The sequence below is a fragment of the Schistocerca nitens genome, unplaced genomic scaffold (assembly GCF_023898315.1).
Source record: "Schistocerca nitens isolate TAMUIC-IGC-003100 unplaced genomic scaffold, iqSchNite1.1 HiC_scaffold_259, whole genome shotgun sequence".
Lineage (NCBI taxonomy): Eukaryota > Metazoa > Arthropoda > Insecta > Orthoptera > Acrididae > Schistocerca > Schistocerca nitens.
Window position 1 is genome coordinate 1 of NW_026045800.1, and position 17,733 is coordinate 17,733.

The following is a 17,733-nucleotide window of genomic DNA, read 5'->3' on the forward strand; positions in this document are numbered from 1 at the left end:
GGTAGAACGCAGCTCCTGCGGCGGCCGCGTCGCGTAGGTAGCGTGGCCGAGCGGTCTAAGGCGCTGGTTTCAGGCACCAGTCTCTTCGGAGGCGTGGGTTCGAATCCCACCGCTGCCAACGTTTTCTGTCTCGAAAACAGGAGCACTGATTTCCCGCGAAGGAAATAGCGCAGCAAAGCGTGAGCGTCGCTCTCTTAAACTGTCGTAGCACAGTGCGCGGTGTAACAACAGGATTCACCGGCGCAGTTTGGTCTCATGATTGCTGGCGTTCGTCTCCACGAGATACGTCCAGAGCATGCCGTTCTACGAAGTGGAAGCGTTAATTTTTGCAGATGTCGTCAAGTAGCGGGTGGACGCTCACCGTGTTTGTTGGAGGAGTGCGTGTGTCGTTATCCGGTGTCGTCTAGTGGCTAGGATACCTGGCTCTCACCCAGGAGGCCCGGGTTCGATTCCCGGTACCGGAAATCCACCATTTTGTTGCTCCTCTTAGGCGACTTGTCCCGACTTTGCTCGACTGACGCTACGCTGACGCTTGCAGAAAAGCACGTTAAGTATGAATGACGGCCACAAGTGACGGCGAGAGAGATGCGACACCTGTCCACCTGTGGTCAACAGACTTGGAGGACTGCAAGACACTGCCAGGGAGATGAATGCAGCTACCCACTCTGGTTAGTGTCCTAACAGCGCAGGCACGTTTCGTTTGCCCGTATACATATAATGGAGATCGCGTCTGACGCAGTGGGCTGAGCTTTGCTGTGTACCGGGCGGGTGCAGTCGCGAGAACTGCTTCCCCGGGCGCCTCCGCGGCCGTGATCGTCTAGTGGTTAGGACATTGCGTTGTGGCCGCAAAAACCCAGGTTCGAATCCTGGTCACGGCAATTTTGAAGGTTTTGCCTTGCTGTTGCTGCAATCATGATCGTCACCCAGTGTTTGAAATCACAATGCTCTCATCACTTTACACTCATGTTCCGCACGCCGCAGGTTGCACTACCATTTCATTATCAGCAACAAGAAATTCGGCCGCCCCAGGGCGTGGGTAGCTGCCTGAGAGGTTAAATATATAGTCGAAAGGGGCAGTTGTTTGAGGTGCGATGCATGAGCAGCGAGTCGCAGCACAACAGGAAACTGTGTCGTGCACTGTTTTCTAGAGACGCGGGGAACGCTGGCGCAGGTAGCGTGGCCGAGCGGTCTAAGGCGCTGGTTTAAGGCACCAGTCTCTTCGGAGGCGTGGGTTCGAATCCCACCGCTGCCAATTTTTACTTCTCGTTTTTGTGCCATTGCGCTGTGTTCTCGTGGGGTAGAACGCAGCTCCTGCGGCGGCCGCGTCGCGTAGGTAGCGTGGCCGAGCGGTCTAAGGCGCTGGTTTCAGGCACCAGTCTCTTCGGAGGCGTGGGTTCGAATCCCACCGCTGCCAACGTTTTCTGTCTCGAAAACAGGAGCACTGATTTCCCGCGAAGGAAATAGCGCAGCAAAGCGTGAGCGTCGCTCTCTTAAACTGTCGTAGCACAGTGCGCGGTGTAACAACAGGATTCACCGGCGCAGTTTGGTCTCATGATTGCTGGCGTTCGTCTCCACGAGATACGTCCAGAGCATGCCGTTCTACGAAGTGGAAGCGTTAATTTTTGCAGATGTCGTCAAGTAGCGGGTGGACGCTCACCGTGTTTGTTGGAGGAGTGCGTGTGTCGTTATCCGGTGTCGTCTAGTGGCTAGGATACCTGGCTCTCACCCAGGAGGCCCGGGTTCGATTCCCGGTACCGGAAATCCACCATTTTGTTGCTCCTCTTAGGCGACTTGTCCCGACTTTGCTCGACTGACGCTACGCTGACGCTTGCAGAAAAGCACGTTAAGTATGAATGACGGCCACAAGTGACGGCGAGAGAGATGCGACACCTGTCCACCTGTGGTCAACAGACTTGGAGGACTGCAAGACACTGCCAGGGAGATGAATGCAGCTACCCACTCTGGTTAGTGTCCTAACAGCGCAGGCACGTTTCGTTTGCCCGTATACATATAATGGAGATCGCGTCTGACGCAGTGGGCTGAGCTTTGCTGTGTACCGGGCGGGTGCAGTCGCGAGAACTGCTTCCCCGGGCGCCTCCGCGGCCGTGATCGTCTAGTGGTTAGGACATTGCGTTGTGGCCGCAAAAACCCAGGTTCGAATCCTGGTCACGGCAATTTTGAAGGTTTTGCCTTGCTGTTGCTGCAATCATGATCGTCACCCAGTGTTTGAAATCACAATGCTCTCATCACTTTACACTCATGTTCCGCACGCCGCAGGTTGCACTACCATTTCATTATCAGCAACAAGAAATTCGGCCGCCCCAGGGCGTGGGTAGCTGCCTGAGAGGTTAAATATATAGTCGAAAGGGGCAGTTGTTTGAGGTGCGATGCATGAGCAGCGAGTCGCAGCACAACAGGAAACTGTGTCGTGCACTGTTTTCTAGAGACGCGGGGAACGCTGGCGCAGGTAGCGTGGCCGAGCGGTCTAAGGCGCTGGTTTAAGGCACCAGTCTCTTCGGAGGCGTGGGTTCGAATCCCACCGCTGCCAATTTTTACTTCTCGTTTTTGTGCCATTGCGCTGTGTTCTCGTGGGGTAGAACGCAGCTCCTGCGGCGGCCGCGTCGCGTAGGTAGCGTGGCCGAGCGGTCTAAGGCGCTGGTTTCAGGCACCAGTCTCTTCGGAGGCGTGGGTTCGAATCCCACCGCTGCCAACGTTTTCTGTCTCGAAAACAGGAGCACTGATTTCCCGCGAAGGAAATAGCGCAGCAAAGCGTGAGCGTCGCTCTCTTAAACTGTCGTAGCACAGTGCGCGGTGTAACAACAGGATTCACCGGCGCAGTTTGGTCTCATGATTGCTGGCGTTCGTCTCCACGAGATACGTCCAGAGCATGCCGTTCTACGAAGTGGAAGCGTTAATTTTTGCAGATGTCGTCAAGTAGCGGGTGGACGCTCACCGTGTTTGTTGGAGGAGTGCGTGTGTCGTTATCCGGTGTCGTCTAGTGGCTAGGATACCTGGCTCTCACCCAGGAGGCCCGGGTTCGATTCCCGGTACCGGAAATCCACCATTTTGTTGCTCCTCTTAGGCGACTTGTCCCGACTTTGCTCGACTGACGCTACGCTGACGCTTGCAGAAAAGCACGTTAAGTATGAATGACGGCCACAAGTGACGGCGAGAGAGATGCGACACCTGTCCACCTGTGGTCAACAGACTTGGAGGACTGCAAGACACTGCCAGGGAGATGAATGCAGCTACCCACTCTGGTTAGTGTCCTAACAGCGCAGGCACGTTTCGTTTGCCCGTATACATATAATGGAGATCGCGTCTGACGCAGTGGGCTGAGCTTTGCTGTGTACCGGGCGGGTGCAGTCGCGAGAACTGCTTCCCCGGGCGCCTCCGCGGCCGTGATCGTCTAGTGGTTAGGACATTGCGTTGTGGCCGCAAAAACCCAGGTTCGAATCCTGGTCACGGCAATTTTGAAGGTTTTGCCTTGCTGTTGCTGCAATCATGATCGTCACCCAGTGTTTGAAATCACAATGCTCTCATCACTTTACACTCATGTTCCGCACGCCGCAGGTTGCACTACCATTTCATTATCAGCAACAAGAAATTCGGCCGCCCCAGGGCGTGGGTAGCTGCCTGAGAGGTTAAATATATAGTCGAAAGGGGCAGTTGTTTGAGGTGCGATGCATGAGCAGCGAGTCGCAGCACAACAGGAAACTGTGTCGTGCACTGTTTTCTAGAGACGCGGGGAACGCTGGCGCAGGTAGCGTGGCCGAGCGGTCTAAGGCGCTGGTTTAAGGCACCAGTCTCTTCGGAGGCGTGGGTTCGAATCCCACCGCTGCCAATTTTTACTTCTCGTTTTTGTGCCATTGCGCTGTGTTCTCGTGGGGTAGAACGCAGCTCCTGCGGCGGCCGCGTCGCGTAGGTAGCGTGGCCGAGCGGTCTAAGGCGCTGGTTTCAGGCACCAGTCTCTTCGGAGGCGTGGGTTCGAATCCCACCGCTGCCAACGTTTTCTGTCTCGAAAACAGGAGCACTGATTTCCCGCGAAGGAAATAGCGCAGCAAAGCGTGAGCGTCGCTCTCTTAAACTGTCGTAGCACAGTGCGCGGTGTAACAACAGGATTCACCGGCGCAGTTTGGTCTCATGATTGCTGGCGTTCGTCTCCACGAGATACGTCCAGAGCATGCCGTTCTACGAAGTGGAAGCGTTAATTTTTGCAGATGTCGTCAAGTAGCGGGTGGACGCTCACCGTGTTTGTTGGAGGAGTGCGTGTGTCGTTATCCGGTGTCGTCTAGTGGCTAGGATACCTGGCTCTCACCCAGGAGGCCCGGGTTCGATTCCCGGTACCGGAAATCCACCATTTTGTTGCTCCTCTTAGGCGACTTGTCCCGACTTTGCTCGACTGACGCTACGCTGACGCTTGCAGAAAAGCACGTTAAGTATGAATGACGGCCACAAGTGACGGCGAGAGAGATGCGACACCTGTCCACCTGTGGTCAACAGACTTGGAGGACTGCAAGACACTGCCAGGGAGATGAATGCAGCTACCCACTCTGGTTAGTGTCCTAACAGCGCAGGCACGTTTCGTTTGCCCGTATACATATAATGGAGATCGCGTCTGACGCAGTGGGCTGAGCTTTGCTGTGTACCGGGCGGGTGCAGTCGCGAGAACTGCTTCCCCGGGCGCCTCCGCGGCCGTGATCGTCTAGTGGTTAGGACATTGCGTTGTGGCCGCAAAAACCCAGGTTCGAATCCTGGTCACGGCAATTTTGAAGGTTTTGCCTTGCTGTTGCTGCAATCATGATCGTCACCCAGTGTTTGAAATCACAATGCTCTCATCACTTTACACTCATGTTCCGCACGCCGCAGGTTGCACTACCATTTCATTATCAGCAACAAGAAATTCGGCCGCCCCAGGGCGTGGGTAGCTGCCTGAGAGGTTAAATATATAGTCGAAAGGGGCAGTTGTTTGAGGTGCGATGCATGAGCAGCGAGTCGCAGCACAACAGGAAACTGTGTCGTGCACTGTTTTCTAGAGACGCGGGGAACGCTGGCGCAGGTAGCGTGGCCGAGCGGTCTAAGGCGCTGGTTTAAGGCACCAGTCTCTTCGGAGGCGTGGGTTCGAATCCCACCGCTGCCAATTTTTACTTCTCGTTTTTGTGCCATTGCGCTGTGTTCTCGTGGGGTAGAACGCAGCTCCTGCGGCGGCCGCGTCGCGTAGGTAGCGTGGCCGAGCGGTCTAAGGCGCTGGTTTCAGGCACCAGTCTCTTCGGAGGCGTGGGTTCGAATCCCACCGCTGCCAACGTTTTCTGTCTCGAAAACAGGAGCACTGATTTCCCGCGAAGGAAATAGCGCAGCAAAGCGTGAGCGTCGCTCTCTTAAACTGTCGTAGCACAGTGCGCGGTGTAACAACAGGATTCACCGGCGCAGTTTGGTCTCATGATTGCTGGCGTTCGTCTCCACGAGATACGTCCAGAGCATGCCGTTCTACGAAGTGGAAGCGTTAATTTTTGCAGATGTCGTCAAGTAGCGGGTGGACGCTCACCGTGTTTGTTGGAGGAGTGCGTGTGTCGTTATCCGGTGTCGTCTAGTGGCTAGGATACCTGGCTCTCACCCAGGAGGCCCGGGTTCGATTCCCGGTACCGGAAATCCACCATTTTGTTGCTCCTCTTAGGCGACTTGTCCCGACTTTGCTCGACTGACGCTACGCTGACGCTTGCAGAAAAGCACGTTAAGTATGAATGACGGCCACAAGTGACGGCGAGAGAGATGCGACACCTGTCCACCTGTGGTCAACAGACTTGGAGGACTGCAAGACACTGCCAGGGAGATGAATGCAGCTACCCACTCTGGTTAGTGTCCTAACAGCGCAGGCACGTTTCGTTTGCCCGTATACATATAATGGAGATCGCGTCTGACGCAGTGGGCTGAGCTTTGCTGTGTACCGGGCGGGTGCAGTCGCGAGAACTGCTTCCCCGGGCGCCTCCGCGGCCGTGATCGTCTAGTGGTTAGGACATTGCGTTGTGGCCGCAAAAACCCAGGTTCGAATCCTGGTCACGGCAATTTTGAAGGTTTTGCCTTGCTGTTGCTGCAATCATGATCGTCACCCAGTGTTTGAAATCACAATGCTCTCATCACTTTACACTCATGTTCCGCACGCCGCAGGTTGCACTACCATTTCATTATCAGCAACAAGAAATTCGGCCGCCCCAGGGCGTGGGTAGCTGCCTGAGAGGTTAAATATATAGTCGAAAGGGGCAGTTGTTTGAGGTGCGATGCATGAGCAGCGAGTCGCAGCACAACAGGAAACTGTGTCGTGCACTGTTTTCTAGAGACGCGGGGAACGCTGGCGCAGGTAGCGTGGCCGAGCGGTCTAAGGCGCTGGTTTAAGGCACCAGTCTCTTCGGAGGCGTGGGTTCGAATCCCACCGCTGCCAATTTTTACTTCTCGTTTTTGTGCCATTGCGCTGTGTTCTCGTGGGGTAGAACGCAGCTCCTGCGGCGGCCGCGTCGCGTAGGTAGCGTGGCCGAGCGGTCTAAGGCGCTGGTTTCAGGCACCAGTCTCTTCGGAGGCGTGGGTTCGAATCCCACCGCTGCCAACGTTTTCTGTCTCGAAAACAGGAGCACTGATTTCCCGCGAAGGAAATAGCGCAGCAAAGCGTGAGCGTCGCTCTCTTAAACTGTCGTAGCACAGTGCGCGGTGTAACAACAGGATTCACCGGCGCAGTTTGGTCTCATGATTGCTGGCGTTCGTCTCCACGAGATACGTCCAGAGCATGCCGTTCTACGAAGTGGAAGCGTTAATTTTTGCAGATGTCGTCAAGTAGCGGGTGGACGCTCACCGTGTTTGTTGGAGGAGTGCGTGTGTCGTTATCCGGTGTCGTCTAGTGGCTAGGATACCTGGCTCTCACCCAGGAGGCCCGGGTTCGATTCCCGGTACCGGAAATCCACCATTTTGTTGCTCCTCTTAGGCGACTTGTCCCGACTTTGCTCGACTGACGCTACGCTGACGCTTGCAGAAAAGCACGTTAAGTATGAATGACGGCCACAAGTGACGGCGAGAGAGATGCGACACCTGTCCACCTGTGGTCAACAGACTTGGAGGACTGCAAGACACTGCCAGGGAGATGAATGCAGCTACCCACTCTGGTTAGTGTCCTAACAGCGCAGGCACGTTTCGTTTGCCCGTATACATATAATGGAGATCGCGTCTGACGCAGTGGGCTGAGCTTTGCTGTGTACCGGGCGGGTGCAGTCGCGAGAACTGCTTCCCCGGGCGCCTCCGCGGCCGTGATCGTCTAGTGGTTAGGACATTGCGTTGTGGCCGCAAAAACCCAGGTTCGAATCCTGGTCACGGCAATTTTGAAGGTTTTGCCTTGCTGTTGCTGCAATCATGATCGTCACCCAGTGTTTGAAATCACAATGCTCTCATCACTTTACACTCATGTTCCGCACGCCGCAGGTTGCACTACCATTTCATTATCAGCAACAAGAAATTCGGCCGCCCCAGGGCGTGGGTAGCTGCCTGAGAGGTTAAATATATAGTCGAAAGGGGCAGTTGTTTGAGGTGCGATGCATGAGCAGCGAGTCGCAGCACAACAGGAAACTGTGTCGTGCACTGTTTTCTAGAGACGCGGGGAACGCTGGCGCAGGTAGCGTGGCCGAGCGGTCTAAGGCGCTGGTTTAAGGCACCAGTCTCTTCGGAGGCGTGGGTTCGAATCCCACCACTGCCAATTTTTACTTCTCGTTTTTGTGCCATTGCGCTGTGTTCTCGTGGGGTAGAACGCAGCTCCTGCGGCGGCCGCGTCGCGTAGGTAGCGTGGCCGAGCGGTCTAAGGCGCTGGTTTCAGGCACCAGTCTCTTCGGAGGCGTGGGTTCGAATCCCACCGCTGCCAACGTTTTCTGTCTCGAAAACAGGAGCACTGATTTCCCGCGAAGGAAATAGCGCAGCAAAGCGTGAGCGTCGCTCTCTTAAACTGTCGTAGCACAGTGCGCGGTGTAACAACAGGATTCACCGGCGCAGTTTGGTCTCATGATTGCTGGCGTTCGTCTCCACGAGATACGTCCAGAGCATGCCGTTCTACGAAGTGGAAGCGTTAATTTTTGCAGATGTCGTCAAGTAGCGGGTGGACGCTCACCGTGTTTGTTGGAGGAGTGCGTGTGTCGTTATCCGGTGTCGTCTAGTGGCTAGGATACCTGGCTCTCACCCAGGAGGCCCGGGTTCGATTCCCGGTACCGGAAATCCACCATTTTGTTGCTCCTCTTAGGCGACTTGTCCCGACTTTGCTCGACTGACGCTACGCTGACGCTTGCAGAAAAGCACGTTAAGTATGAATGACGGCCACAAGTGACGGCGAGAGAGATGCGACACCTGTCCACCTGTGGTCAACAGACTTGGAGGACTGCAAGACACTGCCAGGGAGATGAATGCAGCTACCCACTCTGGTTAGTGTCCTAACAGCGCAGGCACGTTTCGTTTGCCCGTATACATATAATGGAGATCGCGTCTGACGCAGTGGGCTGAGCTTTGCTGTGTACCGGGCGGGTGCAGTCGCGAGAACTGCTTCCCCGGGCGCCTCCGCGGCCGTGATCGTCTAGTGGTTAGGACATTGCGTTGTGGCCGCAAAAACCCAGGTTCGAATCCTGGTCACGGCAATTTTGAAGGTTTTGCCTTGCTGTTGCTGCAATCATGATCGTCACCCAGTGTTTGAAATCACAATGCTCTCATCACTTTACACTCATGTTCCGCACGCCGCAGGTTGCACTACCATTTCATTATCAGCAACAAGAAATTCGGCCGCCCCAGGGCGTGGGTAGCTGCCTGAGAGGTTAAATATATAGTCGAAAGGGGCAGTTGTTTGAGGTGCGATGCATGAGCAGCGAGTCGCAGCACAACAGGAAACTGTGTCGTGCACTGTTTTCTAGAGACGCGGGGAACGCTGGCGCAGGTAGCGTGGCCGAGCGGTCTAAGGCGCTGGTTTAAGGCACCAGTCTCTTCGGAGGCGTGGGTTCGAATCCCACCGCTGCCAATTTTTACTTCTCGTTTTTGTGCCATTGCGCTGTGTTCTCGTGGGGTAGAACGCAGCTCCTGCGGCGGCCGCGTCGCGTAGGTAGCGTGGCCGAGCGGTCTAAGGCGCTGGTTTCAGGCACCAGTCTCTTCGGAGGCGTGGGTTCGAATCCCACCGCTGCCAACGTTTTCTGTCTCGAAAACAGGAGCACTGATTTCCCGCGAAGGAAATAGCGCAGCAAAGCGTGAGCGTCGCTCTCTTAAACTGTCGTAGCACAGTGCGCGGTGTAACAACAGGATTCACCGGCGCAGTTTGGTCTCATGATTGCTGGCGTTCGTCTCCACGAGATACGTCCAGAGCATGCCGTTCTACGAAGTGGAAGCGTTAATTTTTGCAGATGTCGTCAAGTAGCGGGTGGACGCTCACCGTGTTTGTTGGAGGAGTGCGTGTGTCGTTATCCGGTGTCGTCTAGTGGCTAGGATACCTGGCTCTCACCCAGGAGGCCCGGGTTCGATTCCCGGTACCGGAAATCCACCATTTTGTTGCTCCTCTTAGGCGACTTGTCCCGACTTTGCTCGACTGACGCTACGCTGACGCTTGCAGAAAAGCACGTTAAGTATGAATGACGGCCACAAGTGACGGCGAGAGAGATGCGACACCTGTCCACCTGTGGTCAACAGACTTGGAGGACTGCAAGACACTGCCAGGGAGATGAATGCAGCTACCCACTCTGGTTAGTGTCCTAACACCGCAGGCACGTTTCGTTTGCCCGTATACATATAATGGAGATCGCGTCTGACGCAGTGGGCTGAGCTTTGCTGTGTACCGGGCGGGTGCAGTCGCGAGAACTGCTTCCCCGGGCGCCTCCGCGGCCGTGATCGTCTAGTGGTTAGGACATTGCGTTGTGGCCGCAAAAACCCAGGTTCGAATCCTGGTCACGGCAATTTTGAAGGTTTTGCCTTGCTGTTGCTGCAATCATGATCGTCACCCAGTGTTTGAAATCACAATGCTCTCATCACTTTACACTCATGTTCCGCACGCCGCAGGTTGCACTACCATTTCATTATCAGCAACAAGAAATTCGGCCGCCCCAGGGCGTGGGTAGCTGCCTGAGAGGTTAAATATATAGTCGAAAGGGGCAGTTGTTTGAGGTGCGATGCATGAGCAGCGAGTCGCAGCACAACAGGAAACTGTGTCGTGCACTGTTTTCTAGAGACGCGGGGAACGCTGGCGCAGGTAGCGTGGCCGAGCGGTCTAAGGCGCTGGTTTAAGGCACCAGTCTCTTCGGAGGCGTGGGTTCGAATCCCACCGCTGCCAATTTTTACTTCTCGTTTTTGTGCCATTGCGCTGTGTTCTCGTGGGGTAGAACGCAGCTCCTGCGGCGGCCGCGTCGCGTAGGTAGCGTGGCCGAGCGGTCTAAGGCGCTGGTTTCAGGCACCAGTCTCTTCGGAGGCGTGGGTTCGAATCCCACCGCTGCCAACGTTTTCTGTCTCGAAAACAGGAGCACTGATTTCCCGCGAAGGAAATAGCGCAGCAAAGCGTGAGCGTCGCTCTCTTAAACTGTCGTAGCACAGTGCGCGGTGTAACAACAGGATTCACCGGCGCAGTTTGGTCTCATGATTGCTGGCGTTCGTCTCCACGAGATACGTCCAGAGCATGCCGTTCTACGAAGTGGAAGCGTTAATTTTTGCAGATGTCGTCAAGTAGCGGGTGGACGCTCACCGTGTTTGTTGGAGGAGTGCGTGTGTCGTTATCCGGTGTCGTCTAGTGGCTAGGATACCTGGCTCTCACCCAGGAGGCCCGGGTTCGATTCCCGGTACCGGAAATCCACCATTTTGTTGCTCCTCTTAGGCGACTTGTCCCGACTTTGCTCGACTGACGCTACGCTGACGCTTGCAGAAAAGCACGTTAAGTATGAATGACGGCCACAAGTGACGGCGAGAGAGATGCGACACCTGTCCACCTGTGGTCAACAGACTTGGAGGACTGCAAGACACTGCCAGGGAGATGAATGCAGCTACCCACTCTGGTTAGTGTCCTAACACCGCAGGCACGTTTCGTTTGCCCGTATACATATAATGGAGATCGCGTCTGACGCAGTGGGCTGAGCTTTGCTGTGTACCGGGCGGGTGCAGTCGCGAGAACTGCTTCCCCGGGCGCCTCCGCGGCCGTGATCGTCTAGTGGTTAGGACATTGCGTTGTGGCCGCAAAAACCCAGGTTCGAATCCTGGTCACGGCAATTTTGAAGGTTTTGCCTTGCTGTTGCTGCAATCATGATCGTCACCCAGTGTTTGAAATCACAATGCTCTCATCACTTTACACTCATGTTCCGCACGCCGCAGGTTGCACTACCATTTCATTATCAGCAACAAGAAATTCGGCCGCCCCAGGGCGTGGGTAGCTGCCTGAGAGGTTAAATATATAGTCGAAAGGGGCAGTTGTTTGAGGTGCGATGCATGAGCAGCGAGTCGCAGCACAACAGGAAACTGTGTCGTGCACTGTTTTCTAGAGACGCGGGGAACGCTGGCGCAGGTAGCGTGGCCGAGCGGTCTAAGGCGCTGGTTTAAGGCACCAGTCTCTTCGGAGGCGTGGGTTCGAATCCCACCGCTGCCAATTTTTACTTCTCGTTTTTGTGCCATTGCGCTGTGTTCTCGTGGGGTAGAACGCAGCTCCTGCGGCGGCCGCGTCGCGTAGGTAGCGTGGCCGAGCGGTCTAAGGCGCTGGTTTCAGGCACCAGTCTCTTCGGAGGCGTGGGTTCGAATCCCACCGCTGCCAACGTTTTCTGTCTCGAAAACAGGAGCACTGATTTCCCGCGAAGGAAATAGCGCAGCAAAGCGTGAGCGTCGCTCTCTTAAACTGTCGTAGCACAGTGCGCGGTGTAACAACAGGATTCACCGGCGCAGTTTGGTCTCATGATTGCTGGCGTTCGTCTCCACGAGATACGTCCAGAGCATGCCGTTCTACGAAGTGGAAGCGTTAATTTTTGCAGATGTCGTCAAGTAGCGGGTGGACGCTCACCGTGTTTGTTGGAGGAGTGCGTGTGTCGTTATCCGGTGTCGTCTAGTGGCTAGGATACCTGGCTCTCACCCAGGAGGCCCGGGTTCGATTCCCGGTACCGGAAATCCACCATTTTGTTGCTCCTCTTAGGCGACTTGTCCCGACTTTGCTCGACTGACGCTACGCTGACGCTTGCAGAAAAGCACGTTAAGTATGAATGACGGCCACAAGTGACGGCGAGAGAGATGCGACACCTGTCCACCTGTGGTCAACAGACTTGGAGGACTGCAAGACACTGCCAGGGAGATGAATGCAGCTACCCACTCTGGTTAGTGTCCTAACAGCGCAGGCACGTTTCGTTTGCCCGTATACATATAATGGAGATCGCGTCTGACGCAGTGGGCTGAGCTTTGCTGTGTACCGGGCGGGTGCAGTCGCGAGAACTGCTTCCCCGGGCGCCTCCGCGGCCGTGATCGTCTAGTGGTTAGGACATTGCGTTGTGGCCGCAAAAACCCAGGTTCGAATCCTGGTCACGGCAATTTTGAAGGTTTTGCCTTGCTGTTGCTGCAATCATGATCGTCACCCAGTGTTTGAAATCACAATGCTCTCATCACTTTACACTCATGTTCCGCACGCCGCAGGTTGCACTACCATTTCATTATCAGCAACAAGAAATTCGGCCGCCCCAGGGCGTGGGTAGCTGCCTGAGAGGTTAAATATATAGTCGAAAGGGGCAGTTGTTTGAGGTGCGATGCATGAGCAGCGAGTCGCAGCACAACAGGAAACTGTGTCGTGCACTGTTTTCTAGAGACGCGGGGAACGCTGGCGCAGGTAGCGTGGCCGAGCGGTCTAAGGCGCTGGTTTAAGGCACCAGTCTCTTCGGAGGCGTGGGTTCGAATCCCACCGCTGCCAATTTTTACTTCTCGTTTTTGTGCCATTGCGCTGTGTTCTCGTGGGGTAGAACGCAGCTCCTGCGGCGGCCGCGTCGCGTAGGTAGCGTGGCCGAGCGGTCTAAGGCGCTGGTTTCAGGCACCAGTCTCTTCGGAGGCGTGGGTTCGAATCCCACCGCTGCCAACGTTTTCTGTCTCGAAAACAGGAGCACTGATTTCCCGCGAAGGAAATAGCGCAGCAAAGCGTGAGCGTCGCTCTCTTAAACTGTCGTAGCACAGTGCGCGGTGTAACAACAGGATTCACCGGCGCAGTTTGGTCTCATGATTGCTGGCGTTCGTCTCCACGAGATACGTCCAGAGCATGCCGTTCTACGAAGTGGAAGCGTTAATTTTTGCAGATGTCGTCAAGTAGCGGGTGGACGCTCACCGTGTTTGTTGGAGGAGTGCGTGTGTCGTTATCCGGTGTCGTCTAGTGGCTAGGATACCTGGCTCTCACCCAGGAGGCCCGGGTTCGATTCCCGGTACCGGAAATCCACCATTTTGTTGCTCCTCTTAGGCGACTTGTCCCGACTTTGCTCGACTGACGCTACGCTGACGCTTGCAGAAAAGCACGTTAAGTATGAATGACGGCCACAAGTGACGGCGAGAGAGATGCGACACCTGTCCACCTGTGGTCAACAGACTTGGAGGACTGCAAGACACTGCCAGGGAGATGAATGCAGCTACCCACTCTGGTTAGTGTCCTAACAGCGCAGGCACGTTTCGTTTGCCCGTATACATATAATGGAGATCGCGTCTGACGCAGTGGGCTGAGCTTTGCTGTGTACCGGGCGGGTGCAGTCGCGAGAACTGCTTCCCCGGGCGCCTCCGCGGCCGTGATCGTCTAGTGGTTAGGACATTGCGTTGTGGCCGCAAAAACCCAGGTTCGAATCCTGGTCACGGCAATTTTGAAGGTTTTGCCTTGCTGTTGCTGCAATCATGATCGTCACCCAGTGTTTGAAATCACAATGCTCTCATCACTTTACACTCATGTTCCGCACGCCGCAGGTTGCACTACCATTTCATTATCAGCAACAAGAAATTCGGCCGCCCCAGGGCGTGGGTAGCTGCCTGAGAGGTTAAATATATAGTCGAAAGGGGCAGTTGTTTGAGGTGCGATGCATGAGCAGCGAGTCGCAGCACAACAGGAAACTGTGTCGTGCACTGTTTTCTAGAGACGCGGGGAACGCTGGCGCAGGTAGCGTGGCCGAGCGGTCTAAGGCGCTGGTTTAAGGCACCAGTCTCTTCGGAGGCGTGGGTTCGAATCCCACCGCTGCCAATTTTTACTTCTCGTTTTTGTGCCATTGCGCTGTGTTCTCGTGGGGTAGAACGCAGCTCCTGCGGCGGCCGCGTCGCGTAGGTAGCGTGGCCGAGCGGTCTAAGGCGCTGGTTTCAGGCACCAGTCTCTTCGGAGGCGTGGGTTCGAATCCCACCGCTGCCAACGTTTTCTGTCTCGAAAACAGGAGCACTGATTTCCCGCGAAGGAAATAGCGCAGCAAAGCGTGAGCGTCGCTCTCTTAAACTGTCGTAGCACAGTGCGCGGTGTAACAACAGGATTCACCGGCGCAGTTTGGTCTCATGATTGCTGGCGTTCGTCTCCACGAGATACGTCCAGAGCATGCCGTTCTACGAAGTGGAAGCGTTAATTTTTGCAGATGTCGTCAAGTAGCGGGTGGACGCTCACCGTGTTTGTTGGAGGAGTGCGTGTGTCGTTATCCGGTGTCGTCTAGTGGCTAGGATACCTGGCTCTCACCCAGGAGGCCCGGGTTCGATTCCCGGTACCGGAAATCCACCATTTTGTTGCTCCTCTTAGGCGACTTGTCCCGACTTTGCTCGACTGACGCTACGCTGACGCTTGCAGAAAAGCACGTTAAGTATGAATGACGGCCACAAGTGACGGCGAGAGAGATGCGACACCTGTCCACCTGTGGTCAACAGACTTGGAGGACTGCAAGACACTGCCAGGGAGATGAATGCAGCTACCCACTCTGGTTAGTGTCCTAACAGCGCAGGCACGTTTCGTTTGCCCGTATACATATAATGGAGATCGCGTCTGACGCAGTGGGCTGAGCTTTGCTGTGTACCGGGCGGGTGCAGTCGCGAGAACTGCTTCCCCGGGCGCCTCCGCGGCCGTGATCGTCTAGTGGTTAGGACATTGCGTTGTGGCCGCAAAAACCCAGGTTCGAATCCTGGTCACGGCAATTTTGAAGGTTTTGCCTTGCTGTTGCTGCAATCATGATCGTCACCCAGTGTTTGAAATCACAATGCTCTCATCACTTTACACTCATGTTCCGCACGCCGCAGGTTGCACTACCATTTCATTATCAGCAACAAGAAATTCGGCCGCCCCAGGGCGTGGGTAGCTGCCTGAGAGGTTAAATATATAGTCGAAAGGGGCAGTTGTTTGAGGTGCGATGCATGAGCAGCGAGTCGCAGCACAACAGGAAACTGTGTCGTGCACTGTTTTCTAGAGACGCGGGGAACGCTGGCGCAGGTAGCGTGGCCGAGCGGTCTAAGGCGCTGGTTTAAGGCACCAGTCTCTTCGGAGGCGTGGGTTCGAATCCCACCACTGCCAATTTTTACTTCTCGTTTTTGTGCCATTGCGCTGTGTTCTCGTGGGGTAGAACGCAGCTCCTGCGGCGGCCGCGTCGCGTAGGTAGCGTGGCCGAGCGGTCTAAGGCGCTGGTTTCAGGCACCAGTCTCTTCGGAGGCGTGGGTTCGAATCCCACCGCTGCCAACGTTTTCTGTCTCGAAAACAGGAGCACTGATTTCCCGCGAAGGAAATAGCGCAGCAAAGCGTGAGCGTCGCTCTCTTAAACTGTCGTAGCACAGTGCGCGGTGTAACAACAGGATTCACCGGCGCAGTTTGGTCTCATGATTGCTGGCGTTCGTCTCCACGAGATACGTCCAGAGCATGCCGTTCTACGAAGTGGAAGCGTTAATTTTTGCAGATGTCGTCAAGTAGCGGGTGGACGCTCACCGTGTTTGTTGGAGGAGTGCGTGTGTCGTTATCCGGTGTCGTCTAGTGGCTAGGATACCTGGCTCTCACCCAGGAGGCCCGGGTTCGATTCCCGGTACCGGAAATCCACCATTTTGTTGCTCCTCTTAGGCGACTTGTCCCGACTTTGCTCGACTGACGCTACGCTGACGCTTGCAGAAAAGCACGTTAAGTATGAATGACGGCCACAAGTGACGGCGAGAGAGATGCGACACCTGTCCACCTGTGGTCAACAGACTTGGAGGACTGCAAGACACTGCCAGGGAGATGAATGCAGCTACCCACTCTGGTTAGTGTCCTAACAGCGCAGGCACGTTTCGTTTGCCCGTATACATATAATGGAGATCGCGTCTGACGCAGTGGGCTGAGCTTTGCTGTGTACCGGGCGGGTGCAGTCGCGAGAACTGCTTCCCCGGGCGCCTCCGCGGCCGTGATCGTCTAGTGGTTAGGACATTGCGTTGTGGCCGCAAAAACCCAGGTTCGAATCCTGGTCACGGCAATTTTGAAGGTTTTGCCTTGCTGTTGCTGCAATCATGATCGTCACCCAGTGTTTGAAATCACAATGCTCTCATCACTTTACACTCATGTTCCGCACGCCGCAGGTTGCACTACCATTTCATTATCAGCAACAAGAAATTCGGCCGCCCCAGGGCGTGGGTAGCTGCCTGAGAGGTTAAATATATAGTCGAAAGGGGCAGTTGTTTGAGGTGCGATGCATGAGCAGCGAGTCGCAGCACAACAGGAAACTGTGTCGTGCACTGTTTTCTAGAGACGCGGGGAACGCTGGCGCAGGTAGCGTGGCCGAGCGGTCTAAGGCGCTGGTTTAAGGCACCAGTCTCTTCGGAGGCGTGGGTTCGAATCCCACCGCTGCCAATTTTTACTTCTCGTTTTTGTGCCATTGCGCTGTGTTCTCGTGGGGTAGAACGCAGCTCCTGCGGCGGCCGCGTCGCGTAGGTAGCGTGGCCGAGCGGTCTAAGGCGCTGGTTTCAGGCACCAGTCTCTTCGGAGGCGTGGGTTCGAATCCCACCGCTGCCAACGTTTTCTGTCTCGAAAACAGGAGCACTGATTTCCCGCGAAGGAAATAGCGCAGCAAAGCGTGAGCGTCGCTCTCTTAAACTGTCGTAGCACAGTGCGCGGTGTAACAACAGGATTCACCGGCGCAGTTTGGTCTCATGATTGCTGGCGTTCGTCTCCACGAGATACGTCCAGAGCATGCCGTTCTACGAAGTGGAAGCGTTAATTTTTGCAGATGTCGTCAAGTAGCGGGTGGACGCTCACCGTGTTTGTTGGAGGAGTGCGTGTGTCGTTATCCGGTGTCGTCTAGTGGCTAGGATACCTGGCTCTCACCCAGGAGGCCCGGGTTCGATTCCCGGTACCGGAAATCCACCATTTTGTTGCTCCTCTTAGGCGACTTGTCCCGACTTTGCTCGACTGACGCTACGCTGACGCTTGCAGAAAAGCACGTTAAGTATGAATGACGGCCACAAGTGACGGCGAGAGAGATGCGACACCTGTCCACCTGTGGTCAACAGACTTGGAGGACTGCAAGACACTGCCAGGGAGATGAATGCAGCTACCCACTCTGGTTAGTGTCCTAACAGCGCAGGCACGTTTCGTTTGCCCGTATACATATAATGGAGATCGCGTCTGACGCAGTGGGCTGAGCTTTGCTGTGTACCGGGCGGGTGCAGTCGCGAGAACTGCTTCCCCGGGCGCCTCCGCGGCCGTGATCGTCTAGTGGTTAGGACATTGCGTTGTGGCCGCAAAAACCCAGGTTCGAATCCTGGTCACGGCAATTTTGA

At 55.4% G+C, this 17,733-nt stretch overlaps 55 non-coding genes across 55 annotated transcripts; all 55 read left to right on the forward strand.

Annotated features, from left to right (window-relative positions):
* Positions 1 to 36: 36 nt before the first annotated feature.
* On the forward strand, positions 37 to 118 carry Trnal-cag (transfer RNA leucine (anticodon CAG)). Its single transcript has one exon. It is a non-coding gene; the product is annotated as a tRNA-Leu (tRNA).
* Positions 119 to 392: 274 nt separating this feature from the next.
* Positions 393 to 464, forward strand: Trnae-cuc (transfer RNA glutamic acid (anticodon CUC)). Its single transcript has one exon. It is a non-coding gene; the product is annotated as a tRNA-Glu (tRNA).
* A 342-nt stretch (positions 465 to 806) lies between these two features.
* On the forward strand, positions 807 to 878 carry Trnah-gug (transfer RNA histidin (anticodon GUG)). The gene has a single exon. It is a non-coding gene; the product is annotated as a tRNA-His (tRNA).
* Positions 879 to 1,170: 292 nt separating this feature from the next.
* Positions 1,171 to 1,252, forward strand: Trnal-aag (transfer RNA leucine (anticodon AAG)). Its single transcript has one exon. It is a non-coding gene; the product is annotated as a tRNA-Leu (tRNA).
* An 80-nt stretch (positions 1,253 to 1,332) lies between these two features.
* Trnal-cag (transfer RNA leucine (anticodon CAG)) lies at positions 1,333 to 1,414 on the forward strand. Its single transcript has one exon. It is a non-coding gene; the product is annotated as a tRNA-Leu (tRNA).
* A 274-nt stretch (positions 1,415 to 1,688) lies between these two features.
* Trnae-cuc (transfer RNA glutamic acid (anticodon CUC)) lies at positions 1,689 to 1,760 on the forward strand. Its single transcript has one exon. It is a non-coding gene; the product is annotated as a tRNA-Glu (tRNA).
* Positions 1,761 to 2,102: 342 nt separating this feature from the next.
* Positions 2,103 to 2,174, forward strand: Trnah-gug (transfer RNA histidin (anticodon GUG)). The gene has a single exon. It is a non-coding gene; the product is annotated as a tRNA-His (tRNA).
* A 292-nt stretch (positions 2,175 to 2,466) lies between these two features.
* Trnal-aag (transfer RNA leucine (anticodon AAG)) lies at positions 2,467 to 2,548 on the forward strand. Its single transcript has one exon. It is a non-coding gene; the product is annotated as a tRNA-Leu (tRNA).
* Positions 2,549 to 2,628: 80 nt separating this feature from the next.
* On the forward strand, positions 2,629 to 2,710 carry Trnal-cag (transfer RNA leucine (anticodon CAG)). The gene has a single exon. It is a non-coding gene; the product is annotated as a tRNA-Leu (tRNA).
* Positions 2,711 to 2,984: 274 nt separating this feature from the next.
* Trnae-cuc (transfer RNA glutamic acid (anticodon CUC)) lies at positions 2,985 to 3,056 on the forward strand. The gene has a single exon. It is a non-coding gene; the product is annotated as a tRNA-Glu (tRNA).
* A 342-nt stretch (positions 3,057 to 3,398) lies between these two features.
* Positions 3,399 to 3,470, forward strand: Trnah-gug (transfer RNA histidin (anticodon GUG)). The gene has a single exon. It is a non-coding gene; the product is annotated as a tRNA-His (tRNA).
* A 292-nt stretch (positions 3,471 to 3,762) lies between these two features.
* On the forward strand, positions 3,763 to 3,844 carry Trnal-aag (transfer RNA leucine (anticodon AAG)). The gene has a single exon. It is a non-coding gene; the product is annotated as a tRNA-Leu (tRNA).
* Positions 3,845 to 3,924: 80 nt separating this feature from the next.
* On the forward strand, positions 3,925 to 4,006 carry Trnal-cag (transfer RNA leucine (anticodon CAG)). The gene has a single exon. It is a non-coding gene; the product is annotated as a tRNA-Leu (tRNA).
* Positions 4,007 to 4,280: 274 nt separating this feature from the next.
* On the forward strand, positions 4,281 to 4,352 carry Trnae-cuc (transfer RNA glutamic acid (anticodon CUC)). The gene has a single exon. It is a non-coding gene; the product is annotated as a tRNA-Glu (tRNA).
* Positions 4,353 to 4,694: 342 nt separating this feature from the next.
* On the forward strand, positions 4,695 to 4,766 carry Trnah-gug (transfer RNA histidin (anticodon GUG)). The gene has a single exon. It is a non-coding gene; the product is annotated as a tRNA-His (tRNA).
* Positions 4,767 to 5,058: 292 nt separating this feature from the next.
* Positions 5,059 to 5,140, forward strand: Trnal-aag (transfer RNA leucine (anticodon AAG)). The gene has a single exon. It is a non-coding gene; the product is annotated as a tRNA-Leu (tRNA).
* An 80-nt stretch (positions 5,141 to 5,220) lies between these two features.
* Positions 5,221 to 5,302, forward strand: Trnal-cag (transfer RNA leucine (anticodon CAG)). The gene has a single exon. It is a non-coding gene; the product is annotated as a tRNA-Leu (tRNA).
* Positions 5,303 to 5,576: 274 nt separating this feature from the next.
* On the forward strand, positions 5,577 to 5,648 carry Trnae-cuc (transfer RNA glutamic acid (anticodon CUC)). Its single transcript has one exon. It is a non-coding gene; the product is annotated as a tRNA-Glu (tRNA).
* A 342-nt stretch (positions 5,649 to 5,990) lies between these two features.
* On the forward strand, positions 5,991 to 6,062 carry Trnah-gug (transfer RNA histidin (anticodon GUG)). Its single transcript has one exon. It is a non-coding gene; the product is annotated as a tRNA-His (tRNA).
* Positions 6,063 to 6,354: 292 nt separating this feature from the next.
* Trnal-aag (transfer RNA leucine (anticodon AAG)) lies at positions 6,355 to 6,436 on the forward strand. The gene has a single exon. It is a non-coding gene; the product is annotated as a tRNA-Leu (tRNA).
* An 80-nt stretch (positions 6,437 to 6,516) lies between these two features.
* Trnal-cag (transfer RNA leucine (anticodon CAG)) lies at positions 6,517 to 6,598 on the forward strand. Its single transcript has one exon. It is a non-coding gene; the product is annotated as a tRNA-Leu (tRNA).
* A 274-nt stretch (positions 6,599 to 6,872) lies between these two features.
* Trnae-cuc (transfer RNA glutamic acid (anticodon CUC)) lies at positions 6,873 to 6,944 on the forward strand. Its single transcript has one exon. It is a non-coding gene; the product is annotated as a tRNA-Glu (tRNA).
* Positions 6,945 to 7,286: 342 nt separating this feature from the next.
* Trnah-gug (transfer RNA histidin (anticodon GUG)) lies at positions 7,287 to 7,358 on the forward strand. The gene has a single exon. It is a non-coding gene; the product is annotated as a tRNA-His (tRNA).
* A 292-nt stretch (positions 7,359 to 7,650) lies between these two features.
* Trnal-aag (transfer RNA leucine (anticodon AAG)) lies at positions 7,651 to 7,732 on the forward strand. Its single transcript has one exon. It is a non-coding gene; the product is annotated as a tRNA-Leu (tRNA).
* Positions 7,733 to 7,812: 80 nt separating this feature from the next.
* Trnal-cag (transfer RNA leucine (anticodon CAG)) lies at positions 7,813 to 7,894 on the forward strand. The gene has a single exon. It is a non-coding gene; the product is annotated as a tRNA-Leu (tRNA).
* Positions 7,895 to 8,168: 274 nt separating this feature from the next.
* On the forward strand, positions 8,169 to 8,240 carry Trnae-cuc (transfer RNA glutamic acid (anticodon CUC)). Its single transcript has one exon. It is a non-coding gene; the product is annotated as a tRNA-Glu (tRNA).
* Positions 8,241 to 8,582: 342 nt separating this feature from the next.
* Trnah-gug (transfer RNA histidin (anticodon GUG)) lies at positions 8,583 to 8,654 on the forward strand. The gene has a single exon. It is a non-coding gene; the product is annotated as a tRNA-His (tRNA).
* A 292-nt stretch (positions 8,655 to 8,946) lies between these two features.
* On the forward strand, positions 8,947 to 9,028 carry Trnal-aag (transfer RNA leucine (anticodon AAG)). The gene has a single exon. It is a non-coding gene; the product is annotated as a tRNA-Leu (tRNA).
* An 80-nt stretch (positions 9,029 to 9,108) lies between these two features.
* Positions 9,109 to 9,190, forward strand: Trnal-cag (transfer RNA leucine (anticodon CAG)). Its single transcript has one exon. It is a non-coding gene; the product is annotated as a tRNA-Leu (tRNA).
* Positions 9,191 to 9,464: 274 nt separating this feature from the next.
* Positions 9,465 to 9,536, forward strand: Trnae-cuc (transfer RNA glutamic acid (anticodon CUC)). Its single transcript has one exon. It is a non-coding gene; the product is annotated as a tRNA-Glu (tRNA).
* Positions 9,537 to 9,878: 342 nt separating this feature from the next.
* Positions 9,879 to 9,950, forward strand: Trnah-gug (transfer RNA histidin (anticodon GUG)). The gene has a single exon. It is a non-coding gene; the product is annotated as a tRNA-His (tRNA).
* Positions 9,951 to 10,242: 292 nt separating this feature from the next.
* On the forward strand, positions 10,243 to 10,324 carry Trnal-aag (transfer RNA leucine (anticodon AAG)). Its single transcript has one exon. It is a non-coding gene; the product is annotated as a tRNA-Leu (tRNA).
* Positions 10,325 to 10,404: 80 nt separating this feature from the next.
* On the forward strand, positions 10,405 to 10,486 carry Trnal-cag (transfer RNA leucine (anticodon CAG)). Its single transcript has one exon. It is a non-coding gene; the product is annotated as a tRNA-Leu (tRNA).
* Positions 10,487 to 10,760: 274 nt separating this feature from the next.
* Trnae-cuc (transfer RNA glutamic acid (anticodon CUC)) lies at positions 10,761 to 10,832 on the forward strand. Its single transcript has one exon. It is a non-coding gene; the product is annotated as a tRNA-Glu (tRNA).
* A 342-nt stretch (positions 10,833 to 11,174) lies between these two features.
* Positions 11,175 to 11,246, forward strand: Trnah-gug (transfer RNA histidin (anticodon GUG)). Its single transcript has one exon. It is a non-coding gene; the product is annotated as a tRNA-His (tRNA).
* A 292-nt stretch (positions 11,247 to 11,538) lies between these two features.
* Positions 11,539 to 11,620, forward strand: Trnal-aag (transfer RNA leucine (anticodon AAG)). Its single transcript has one exon. It is a non-coding gene; the product is annotated as a tRNA-Leu (tRNA).
* Positions 11,621 to 11,700: 80 nt separating this feature from the next.
* Trnal-cag (transfer RNA leucine (anticodon CAG)) lies at positions 11,701 to 11,782 on the forward strand. The gene has a single exon. It is a non-coding gene; the product is annotated as a tRNA-Leu (tRNA).
* A 274-nt stretch (positions 11,783 to 12,056) lies between these two features.
* Positions 12,057 to 12,128, forward strand: Trnae-cuc (transfer RNA glutamic acid (anticodon CUC)). The gene has a single exon. It is a non-coding gene; the product is annotated as a tRNA-Glu (tRNA).
* A 342-nt stretch (positions 12,129 to 12,470) lies between these two features.
* On the forward strand, positions 12,471 to 12,542 carry Trnah-gug (transfer RNA histidin (anticodon GUG)). The gene has a single exon. It is a non-coding gene; the product is annotated as a tRNA-His (tRNA).
* Positions 12,543 to 12,834: 292 nt separating this feature from the next.
* Trnal-aag (transfer RNA leucine (anticodon AAG)) lies at positions 12,835 to 12,916 on the forward strand. The gene has a single exon. It is a non-coding gene; the product is annotated as a tRNA-Leu (tRNA).
* Positions 12,917 to 12,996: 80 nt separating this feature from the next.
* On the forward strand, positions 12,997 to 13,078 carry Trnal-cag (transfer RNA leucine (anticodon CAG)). The gene has a single exon. It is a non-coding gene; the product is annotated as a tRNA-Leu (tRNA).
* Positions 13,079 to 13,352: 274 nt separating this feature from the next.
* Trnae-cuc (transfer RNA glutamic acid (anticodon CUC)) lies at positions 13,353 to 13,424 on the forward strand. The gene has a single exon. It is a non-coding gene; the product is annotated as a tRNA-Glu (tRNA).
* A 342-nt stretch (positions 13,425 to 13,766) lies between these two features.
* On the forward strand, positions 13,767 to 13,838 carry Trnah-gug (transfer RNA histidin (anticodon GUG)). The gene has a single exon. It is a non-coding gene; the product is annotated as a tRNA-His (tRNA).
* Positions 13,839 to 14,130: 292 nt separating this feature from the next.
* On the forward strand, positions 14,131 to 14,212 carry Trnal-aag (transfer RNA leucine (anticodon AAG)). The gene has a single exon. It is a non-coding gene; the product is annotated as a tRNA-Leu (tRNA).
* An 80-nt stretch (positions 14,213 to 14,292) lies between these two features.
* Trnal-cag (transfer RNA leucine (anticodon CAG)) lies at positions 14,293 to 14,374 on the forward strand. The gene has a single exon. It is a non-coding gene; the product is annotated as a tRNA-Leu (tRNA).
* A 274-nt stretch (positions 14,375 to 14,648) lies between these two features.
* Trnae-cuc (transfer RNA glutamic acid (anticodon CUC)) lies at positions 14,649 to 14,720 on the forward strand. Its single transcript has one exon. It is a non-coding gene; the product is annotated as a tRNA-Glu (tRNA).
* Positions 14,721 to 15,062: 342 nt separating this feature from the next.
* Trnah-gug (transfer RNA histidin (anticodon GUG)) lies at positions 15,063 to 15,134 on the forward strand. The gene has a single exon. It is a non-coding gene; the product is annotated as a tRNA-His (tRNA).
* Positions 15,135 to 15,426: 292 nt separating this feature from the next.
* Positions 15,427 to 15,508, forward strand: Trnal-aag (transfer RNA leucine (anticodon AAG)). Its single transcript has one exon. It is a non-coding gene; the product is annotated as a tRNA-Leu (tRNA).
* An 80-nt stretch (positions 15,509 to 15,588) lies between these two features.
* Positions 15,589 to 15,670, forward strand: Trnal-cag (transfer RNA leucine (anticodon CAG)). Its single transcript has one exon. It is a non-coding gene; the product is annotated as a tRNA-Leu (tRNA).
* A 274-nt stretch (positions 15,671 to 15,944) lies between these two features.
* On the forward strand, positions 15,945 to 16,016 carry Trnae-cuc (transfer RNA glutamic acid (anticodon CUC)). The gene has a single exon. It is a non-coding gene; the product is annotated as a tRNA-Glu (tRNA).
* A 342-nt stretch (positions 16,017 to 16,358) lies between these two features.
* Trnah-gug (transfer RNA histidin (anticodon GUG)) lies at positions 16,359 to 16,430 on the forward strand. The gene has a single exon. It is a non-coding gene; the product is annotated as a tRNA-His (tRNA).
* A 292-nt stretch (positions 16,431 to 16,722) lies between these two features.
* Positions 16,723 to 16,804, forward strand: Trnal-aag (transfer RNA leucine (anticodon AAG)). The gene has a single exon. It is a non-coding gene; the product is annotated as a tRNA-Leu (tRNA).
* Positions 16,805 to 16,884: 80 nt separating this feature from the next.
* Positions 16,885 to 16,966, forward strand: Trnal-cag (transfer RNA leucine (anticodon CAG)). The gene has a single exon. It is a non-coding gene; the product is annotated as a tRNA-Leu (tRNA).
* Positions 16,967 to 17,240: 274 nt separating this feature from the next.
* Positions 17,241 to 17,312, forward strand: Trnae-cuc (transfer RNA glutamic acid (anticodon CUC)). Its single transcript has one exon. It is a non-coding gene; the product is annotated as a tRNA-Glu (tRNA).
* A 342-nt stretch (positions 17,313 to 17,654) lies between these two features.
* On the forward strand, positions 17,655 to 17,726 carry Trnah-gug (transfer RNA histidin (anticodon GUG)). The gene has a single exon. It is a non-coding gene; the product is annotated as a tRNA-His (tRNA).
* Positions 17,727 to 17,733: the final 7 nt, after the last annotated feature.